Genomic DNA, 8,974 nt, shown 5'->3' with positions numbered 1-8,974 from the left:
ATTGCTTCTTCGACAACAAAGCGATGGCTTCACGTTCACGGCTTCTTGTTAACACGCTTCCTGATCCAAAGTCCCAATATCAGCATTGGAATTATCGCAGGCTTCGTGTGAACCCTAAGCCGTACAAAAACCACCTTGGGTCAATTTTCAGATTTTGCGTTAGCTATTCCAAAACAGTGTGGGTCCCAATTATTAGAAACCAATATTTGAGATGTATTGAAGCATATATGACCTTTACAATTGGATATGAGAAATTTTTACAAAACACCAGACAGCTGGACAAGCCCAGTGCAACAACTGAGCCTCGCCACGAAACGTAAAGTGAATGACAGACCTGTCCAGTTCTCACCAGAGCCCTCTGTGCCGTTAATTAAGTTTGCATGGTGAAACTCTTTCACACCGTACGCTAATCGGAGGTGTGGGGGAAGGACGGCAAAGGACGGCAAACTAAACACAAAAAGCAGTTGTGAAGAAATTAGTTTCGAAATATATATAGAAAGAGAGAAAAACAAACGTGTTTTACTGAGTGTTCAAGATGTCTCGTGACCCCCATTTAATTTTCTAAAACGTCACGTTTTTTTAAAGTAAGCTTTATTTAAAACATTCGCATCGGCAAACGGTACACGCGAGCATGGATTATAACCCGTTGCATCAGAGGAGGAGTGGAATTTAACCAAAGCTGTTTTCCACGTCGCAATACGGAGGTTGTGCCACTGTGTTGAAATTTTAATAGCGTCGGGGTTCAATCATTCATTAGCACCCGTTAAGTCGCGTCGAGTGCTGAGAGGCAACACGTGTGGAAAGGGCAGGCTCTCGCGTTATATCACACCCAGGACTTGATTTCTCAACTCGATATTGTCGGCGCCAGGCTTTGCCGTAAAACACATTCCTGCGGAGGGAGCTGGTAGGAACGTTGGGTTGCTCGGTCAATGGCCAGGGTCAACGGCGGCGTGGTGTATTCCGCAAATATGCCCGACTGTGAGGGCGGGCACAAGCTGGCGTGAGTAGGTTAAACGTTGAGTTGTATAAGGGCACCACGGGGTGACCAGCCCCACCCCTCCCACCCCCCACCCAGCCCCACCCTCCCCACCCAGCCCCTCCCCACCCAGCCCCACCCTCCCCACCCAGCCCCTCCCGACCCTCCCCTCCCCACCCAGCCCCTCCCTCCCCACCCAGCCCCTATCTGTATGACGGACACAATAATCCCCTGTGGGCTGGTGTAACCAGGAGGTTCCTACCAGTAAAAAAATATTTTACGAGGTATGGCTTATCCATAACAATCATATGGCATTGTAACCCAGTATTCATACAATGCATGTGAGGACACGATAACTGTCGTCATGATTAGCTGCGATGGATGTGGCTGGTTGCCAAATAAATTATTCCCAGAACAGCATTCCTTCTGGACTGCTCCGGCTGAAAATAAGCACGACTGCTTACTCATGAATGCATTACGTGAAGAATGTTTACAATTTTGAGACAGCATTCTAAGACGTGCTCAGATTTGCGTGGGTTTTCTCCAGGTAATTATTCCAATTATCTCAAAGACTATACACAGACATTTTCGTTGGCAACAAATAACCTTGAAAATGAATATCTCGGCTCAGTGAGGTTTCCCTTGTGGTGCAATCATTGCTGATGCTGGCTTTGAGGTCCTAAACAGGAATTCATTTGGGCCACCCAAACCTCTTACGCCCCCTCGCCCCACTCCCATCCCACCACATCCCACCACGCTATTCCCCTCACCCCTTCCTATCGATTACAAACTCCTCGTGAGAAAACAGAAGAGATGTAGGCAAGCGATAGAGGTGCAGCGAGATGAGAGTGGAGAGATACAGACTACGATGGAGACGCAGTGAAATGAGATAGGTGTAGACAGATTAAGTTAGTTGAACGAGAGATCGTGGAACGATATAGATGAGAAAGATGGATTGCCTTCCGCACGCTAATTAGCTTGTTATGATCATTAGGACCTGAATTCGAGCTGATATTTGGCTCGCCTCTATTTTTTTATGAATCTGAGGTCGCTTGAATTTCTTGGGGCCCTAGGCTTGTGATTAGTTCGCTCATGCCTCGCGCTTCCACTGGTTATATTCATACATATTAATCAGAACGCAATAGAGTTTTACTTGTAATGTATATGAGTGAATACGTGTATGTATTTTTGTTATGGGTTTATTAATGAAAGTTTATTCAATATAACTGCTCACATGTAAATTCAATCCTTAAGACGGTCCATTCATAAACCTTCCCCAGAGGCCCCAATGTAAAGTGAAATGTCTCAGCTGCAAGTCAGCCCATCTCTCTGCCCTCGCTCCAACTTGTAATTCCAACAGAGAGGGCCCTTGCCTCTACACATCTGGCAGTTCACAGCAATGTGACGGCGGTCACCAGAGCCAGATCATCCCCACAACACCCTCGCCAGAGTCGTGTGCCTGGCCCCAACGTCTGGTGAGCTGCACTGGCCACGTGTGCATGACAGAGTCCAGTTCAAGGTCGCAGTGCAGGACTCACTTTCATAGCAAAGACAACCGGTCACCTAACCTGAGCGACGCCATCCACCTATCTGTACCATCACGACACCTACGCTCATCTGCCGTGGACCTGCTGCGTGTGAGAGCCACTCAGCTTAGGGGCCGTCCATAAATGACGTCACGCACCTAGGGGGGGAGGGGGGCAGACATTTGTGACAATTTGTGACGAGGGGGGGGGGGTGGTTGAGAAATGTGACGTCACATCAAAATGCGCAACTTTAAATAAATATAGACAACACGTTGTACTTAATTAAATAGACGTTTTAATAAATGTTTTCTCCTACAACATCAGAGTGCAGCGGCACATTAAATACGCACTACAATGACAATAATTTAAAGCGATTTGAAGCATGTTTTATTTTGGGGGGGGGGGGGCAGAGCTTTGTGACGTCATATCTGAGGGGGGGTCTGACTTTTTGTGACGCCGTGTGACGAGGGGAGGGGGGGTAAAAAATCGTCCTAAATCGCGTGACGTCATTTATGGACGGCCCCTTAGGACAGCAGAACGGTGGTGTTCATCTGCAACCCACGTGGTCTGGAACAGCCCCTTCCAAATGAAGTCCGCTCAACTGTGACAATCTGTGTTTTTAAGACCGGACTGAAAACATGTATTTTCTCTTCTGTTGAGTTTACATTTAGTTCAACATTTTCTCGATTGCCATCCGTACTTCCATCTCAGCTTTGGGCGGAATATGGCGCGTTACAAATCTTGGATTGATCGATCGGTGACATAAAAAAATTTAATAAACTATTTTTATTTTACTATTTTATTTTACCAGGTAAAGCCCATTAAAGCGACCTGGCCACATATGACAATGCAGCGAAGCGGCTGATCATGTCAAAATGTATAGCGGCCAAATACTCGAAACGCGTGACGTTGATTCTAAATGTGGAGGAAACCCCTAGAAAAGAACCCGGAGACAAATCCACGCGACCACGGCGAGGGAGAAACGCAAACTCCAAATACACAGCAGGCGTCAGGTCGGGATTGAACCCAGGACCTTCTGTATACCAGGCGAGGTAGTTAACATCTCGCCATCGTGGCACCCACATGATCCCACACTGCCCCCTGCACCGCCGATGAGCGGGCAATATCCCCGGCGACCACTGAGTCCCCACAGAGGCAATCGAATGGCTTAATATCCTCGATATCCACACAGACATAGCATTGCAAAATGTCGCCTTGCAGTATGGAAGAAGCAGATCACCAGTATTGGTTCAAACAAGGATGCCCATGGGCGGAGTTGGCGTGGGGGGGGGGCACGGGGTGGGCAATGCCCCCCCCCCCCCCCCCGAAACTGAACCTATTTATAAATTTATTTTCAGGAGTTTACAATTAAGATGTAAATAATTATTAATTACATGCACCCGCGATTTCTAATGTGAGGGACAAAGCGAACCGCTGCCCCCCCCCCTCCCCCCCAAATATAGAAGTGGAACTCCGCCTATGACGCGTGGCTCTGCTGATGAGACACGAAATGCGTAAACCGGCCCAGAGTTTTTGTTTGTGTTGAATAAACCAACGCTGCTGAAATCACGCGCTCCCAGAAGGCCGTGTGTGTGTGGCTGATGGGATGTATTAAAAACACACACACACATTTATTCTAGATTTGAAGCTTTCGTGACTGCAAGGATTCATATTCTTAGGTTTTTTCGGTAAAGTCACATGTTTGCGTGGATTGGACAGACACGTGATGGAAGGCGAATCTTCTGCTTATTTATTTTGTGCTGAAGTAGGATCATTGCCCGAAATGTCAGCCTATTATAGATCTTCTGCTACGAAGCGCTGTTAATGATGGGTGTGGTGAGTGGGGGTTTGTATCTGTCAGTGAATTTCCAAGCATACATGCCTGGCATGGTGATTATATTTTACTCATACGTGTTATTAATTTGCGGCATCTTCTCTCCTGCAAAAAGGGAAAATCATTGTTTAGCGACGAGTGTTTGTTCAAAACGCAACACATGTTTGTCAAACACGCAGTGGGGTTTGTTTGTGGAATGTTCCGGTATGATCGCGTGGGAGGGAGGGAGGCAGCGAGCTGGAGAGCGAGTGCTTACGTGCGTACATAGAATGAGTGTGTGTGCAGATGAGCGTGCAGAGCCACAGACTCTGTGATCTTAACCAACATCTACCGCCCATGTGAAATCCCCTTCCATAAAAAGTAAATCATAATAATAATACACGCTATAATAATGCCCTTTATCTAGATAACCCTTACCGAGTCTCAAGACTCTTTCGCCCTCAAGAGGGCCCTGCATCGGGGATGTTTGGTCAATTCCGTGATCGTTTAAGTATTTTTAAAAAAATGAATGTGCCTTCCTTCTGCAAGCATCTGTGTTGGCGGCCCTGAACCGGTCAGTGGTGGAGAGTTCACCTTTGGTCAATTCCGGGATCGTTTAAGTGTAAAAAAAAAATGAATGTGCCTTCCTCCTGCAAGCATCTGTGTTGGCGGCCCTGAACCGTCAGTGGTGGAGAGTCCACCTTTGGTCAATTCCGGGATCGTTTAAGTGTAAAAAAAAAATGAATGTGCCTTCCTCCTGCAAGCATCTGTGTTGGCGGCCCTGAACCGTCAGTGGTGGAGAGTCCACCTTTGGTCAATTCCGTGATCGTTTAAGTGTAAAAAAAAAATGAATGTGCCTTCCTTCTGCAAGCATCTACGTTGGCGGCCCTGAACCGGTCAGTGGTGGCGAGTCCACTTTTCCGTGGCGGTGAGAAGTCTCTTCCATAAGGCAACCTCTGCCGACTTCCCCCACAAGCAGCGTTCACGACTCGACCCGCGAACGTGGGCTTGTCTTCGACACATTTTTTTCAATTCTGAGTCAAAAGCTCCAACCGACCACCCAGGCAGAGCCATTATTATGGTTATTACCTCGAGTGAAATAGCCGTAATAATACGCGGCGTCTGCTTTACAGTGGACGGTAAAGACTCGCCCACGTCATTCGCTCGAGTAGGCCATTGTGTTCTGGAGGTGGTCAGGGTCCAAATTGGCCAAATTAGAAAATTGCCCGCTAATGACTCAATTGGCAGTGTAACACACAACGGCAGCATTCATCAACCCCTCTTACTGGCAGACTCGTGCCCCCAAGTCACTCGTGCAAACGAGACTCATCCTGATCTCGTGAGTTCTCACCTGGTTAAACAAAATCAACTTGAAACTTGATATGGGCCCTTGAGTATGACCTGGACTCGGCCTAAAATAAGCTAAGTTGACTCAGATGAGGCCAAAAGACTAATGCTCTACAAAATCTACTTACAGCCTGCTGTGACCTTTTTTGCCCCTACAAATGTCAAACAATTGAAGGGGGTGGGGGGTCATTGAGGCCTACGGCTTAAGTTCACTTCAGCCTTTTAATTCCTAAGATTCTACACCTGTCAAACGGAAATGCGCACACGCAGCCGTCAGCGAGAGAAAGAGAGAGGTCACGGTTTTGAAATAGACATTAGCACGTCTTTGGTGACATCACAGGCGATGTACAAACAGGGATTAGCACACCGACTGTCATTGTTGTGGGCGCCTTGGGGGGGTGGTGTGGGAGGCCTTGGTCATGAATTCACAAATACAATCAACAACGAAAAGTTGTTGGGCAAACTGTTGTTTTTTCCTTCACGCAATCCCGGAACTTGTATATTTAACAATGAGTCAATGGGTCAGTTACGTGACCATCGCATTAGACAACTGTTAAGGGGCCGATGTGTGACGAGGGGGGGGGGGGTTGAGAAATGTGACGTCACATCAAATTGCGCAACTTTAAATAAATATAGACAACACGTTCTACTTAATTAAATAGACTTTTTAATAAATGTTTTCTCCTACAACATCAGAGTGCAGCGCCACATTAAATGCGCACTACAATGACAATAGTTTAAAGCGATTTGAAGCATGTTTTATTTTATTTGGGGGGGGGGGGCAGAGCTTTGTGACGTCATATTTGAGGGGGGGGTCTGACTTTTTGTGACGCCGTGTGACGAGGAGAGGGGGGGGTCAAAAATCGTCCAAAATCGCGTGACGTCATTTATGGACGGCCCCTAACCCGGTTAAGCTCTCGTGCACATAACACGTACATGAGGAATATATGTTTGACGCCATATAACAAAAATTATGCTCAAAAGTTAAACGTTAGCGGATGGTTTCCATTGATTGGCAGTTGCCAGTAAAGTTAAGAGCACGAAAAATAAAATGTTATCAATTTGACGGGATGTGTTTAACCAAGAAGGCTAAACGATAATCTTATCTTCACCTAAGAACACAGACCTATGGACTACTGTATTGAGTAGGGGAACACCATTTATTCTTTTAGTATGATGTACTCAATTGGAGTCCCGCAGTCGGAATAATACATTTACTTTCTCGGTCAAATTAGCCAGGAAATGGTAAAAATACGATTTTGCTTGATATTTTCTTAATTAATGTAACCTCTTGTACGTGGTGTGCATGTGGAGGGCTTTGTGTAACTGCTGTCGTTGAGACAGACTCGGTCACAGCTTTTGAAATGGCAACAGTAGGCATGGATTATTAACACGGCAAACAACTCCTGTGGTATCACAAGGGCCTACGGCATGAGGGTGATCATTCCTTTGATGATGCAGTTCATCAGGAACAATTGATTTAATTTAACTCAGGAACAATTGATCATTTAAATCAGGAACAATTGATATAATTTAACTCAGGAACAATTTATATAATTTAACTCAGGAACAATTGATAATTATTTTACTCGATGTAAAGCAGTGTTCTTCACTCATTTTCATGGGGACGGTGGGGGGGCATTTTCGCCAATAAGACATCATGAGTGTGTGGGCTGCCACACATGTGAAACCATTCGAGTTTGACAGCCTACGATGATGATGGGGGGGGGGGTGTCACGTGTTGTGTCTTGTCGGGGGGGGGGGCACCAGGGGCTGCCAGTGACCCGCGGGCCTTGCAATGAAGAATTTCGATTTAAAGCGTTCGTGACTGCAGGGATTCATCTTCTTGGTTCTTTCGGTAAAGTCACGTAGAATGGAAATAATAAAATAATAATGCATAAAAATAAAAACGTAATAAAATAATTCTCACGACGTTTCGGCCACAACGCAAGCAGCCGTCCTCATTCAGGCTCTGTCTTCTCGACAGACCTGTTCTCCACCTGAGGACGGCATTCAGACTCTGTCTTCTCGACAGACCTGTTCTCCACCTGAGGACGGCTGCTTGCATTGTGGACGAAACGTCGTGAGAATTATTTTATTACGTTTTTATTTATATGTTTTATTATTTTATTATTTCCATTCTACGTGACTTTACCGAAAGAACCAAGAAGAACTTCTGTGAACTATCATTGTGGCAGTGGCATCGTGGATGAGGGCACTAGCAGTGTGAGTTGTTGTCTTGTTGTTGTCTTGTGGTTGTTGTTGTTGTTGTTTGACTTGCATCCCATGGCGATTTTTGCACACAGCGTTGGTGTGCGGTGTTTGTTTCTGCAATATTTTGCTGTCTTTTCTTGGATTTTCTGTTTTCACTTAGTCACATATTCACTTTAAGATGTTTTCTTGTTCATGTTTTTGTTTTTTGTTTGTTGCGGTTGCACCCGATTCAAGAGCCGAATGGCTCACAGGGCTATACCTAATTAATGAACTTGAACTTGCGTTCTATTCCCAAACCACGTGCTAACACCAGTGGTGAGTCGTTTCTGAACCAGTCCTAAAAGGCTCTCCTTCGCCGATCCACACTGACCAGAATGGTGAAGTATGGTCAAACTACCCTCACACCTGAACTTGGGGCGCGGGGGCGTTGTTCATCTCGCAGTGGATTTTACAGACGGCTGGGAATCACAATCATCGTTCTTAGTCAATGCGTAGACTCGCGTCCACTGAAAAGATTGACACTCTATCTACAAGTGTTCATTGGTGAACCGTGGAACAAACCCCAGTATAGCATTCGGTCTCCAACAGCAAGGCAATCTCCCTGCTCTCGCTCGATGCTCTGATGAAGGGCCGTTACCCGAAACGTCAGCCAATATGCGTCATTATATATTAATTTGTCTGTTGTAAGGCAGCGCTCATGACGAATGTGGTTCAGGTATTTGTGTGTGTGCGTCAACACTCGACCAAAGGATAAAGGTGCGGCCCTGCAATTACTTGTTCACGGAAGAGCCTCCGTTAGAAGGGAGCTCTGGAGATCACCTCCCCCCCCTCTCTCTCTCTCTCGAGGGTGTTCGGCCTACTCTTCCACGCTGGCCAGACGTCTTGGAAGAAGTGGGAGTACCCACGCTATACCCCACCACGCACGCCACCTTTCTTTTTGTTTTGTTCCAAATGCGTGGACAGTGGAAGCGGTGGCGGGTGGGAGAAAGAGACGGAGAGACGGAAGCGATCGGCAACCGTCGCTTCAACTTCCGAGCCGGGAGATAGGGGCCGTCCCTAAATGACGTCACGCGATTTTAGACGATTTTTGACCCCCCC

Source organism: Lampetra fluviatilis, chromosome 22, assembly GCF_964198595.1.
Source record: "Lampetra fluviatilis chromosome 22, kcLamFluv1.1, whole genome shotgun sequence".
Taxonomy (NCBI): domain Eukaryota; kingdom Metazoa; phylum Chordata; class Hyperoartia; order Petromyzontiformes; family Petromyzontidae; genus Lampetra; species Lampetra fluviatilis.
This window is presented reverse-complemented; position numbering follows the sequence as displayed.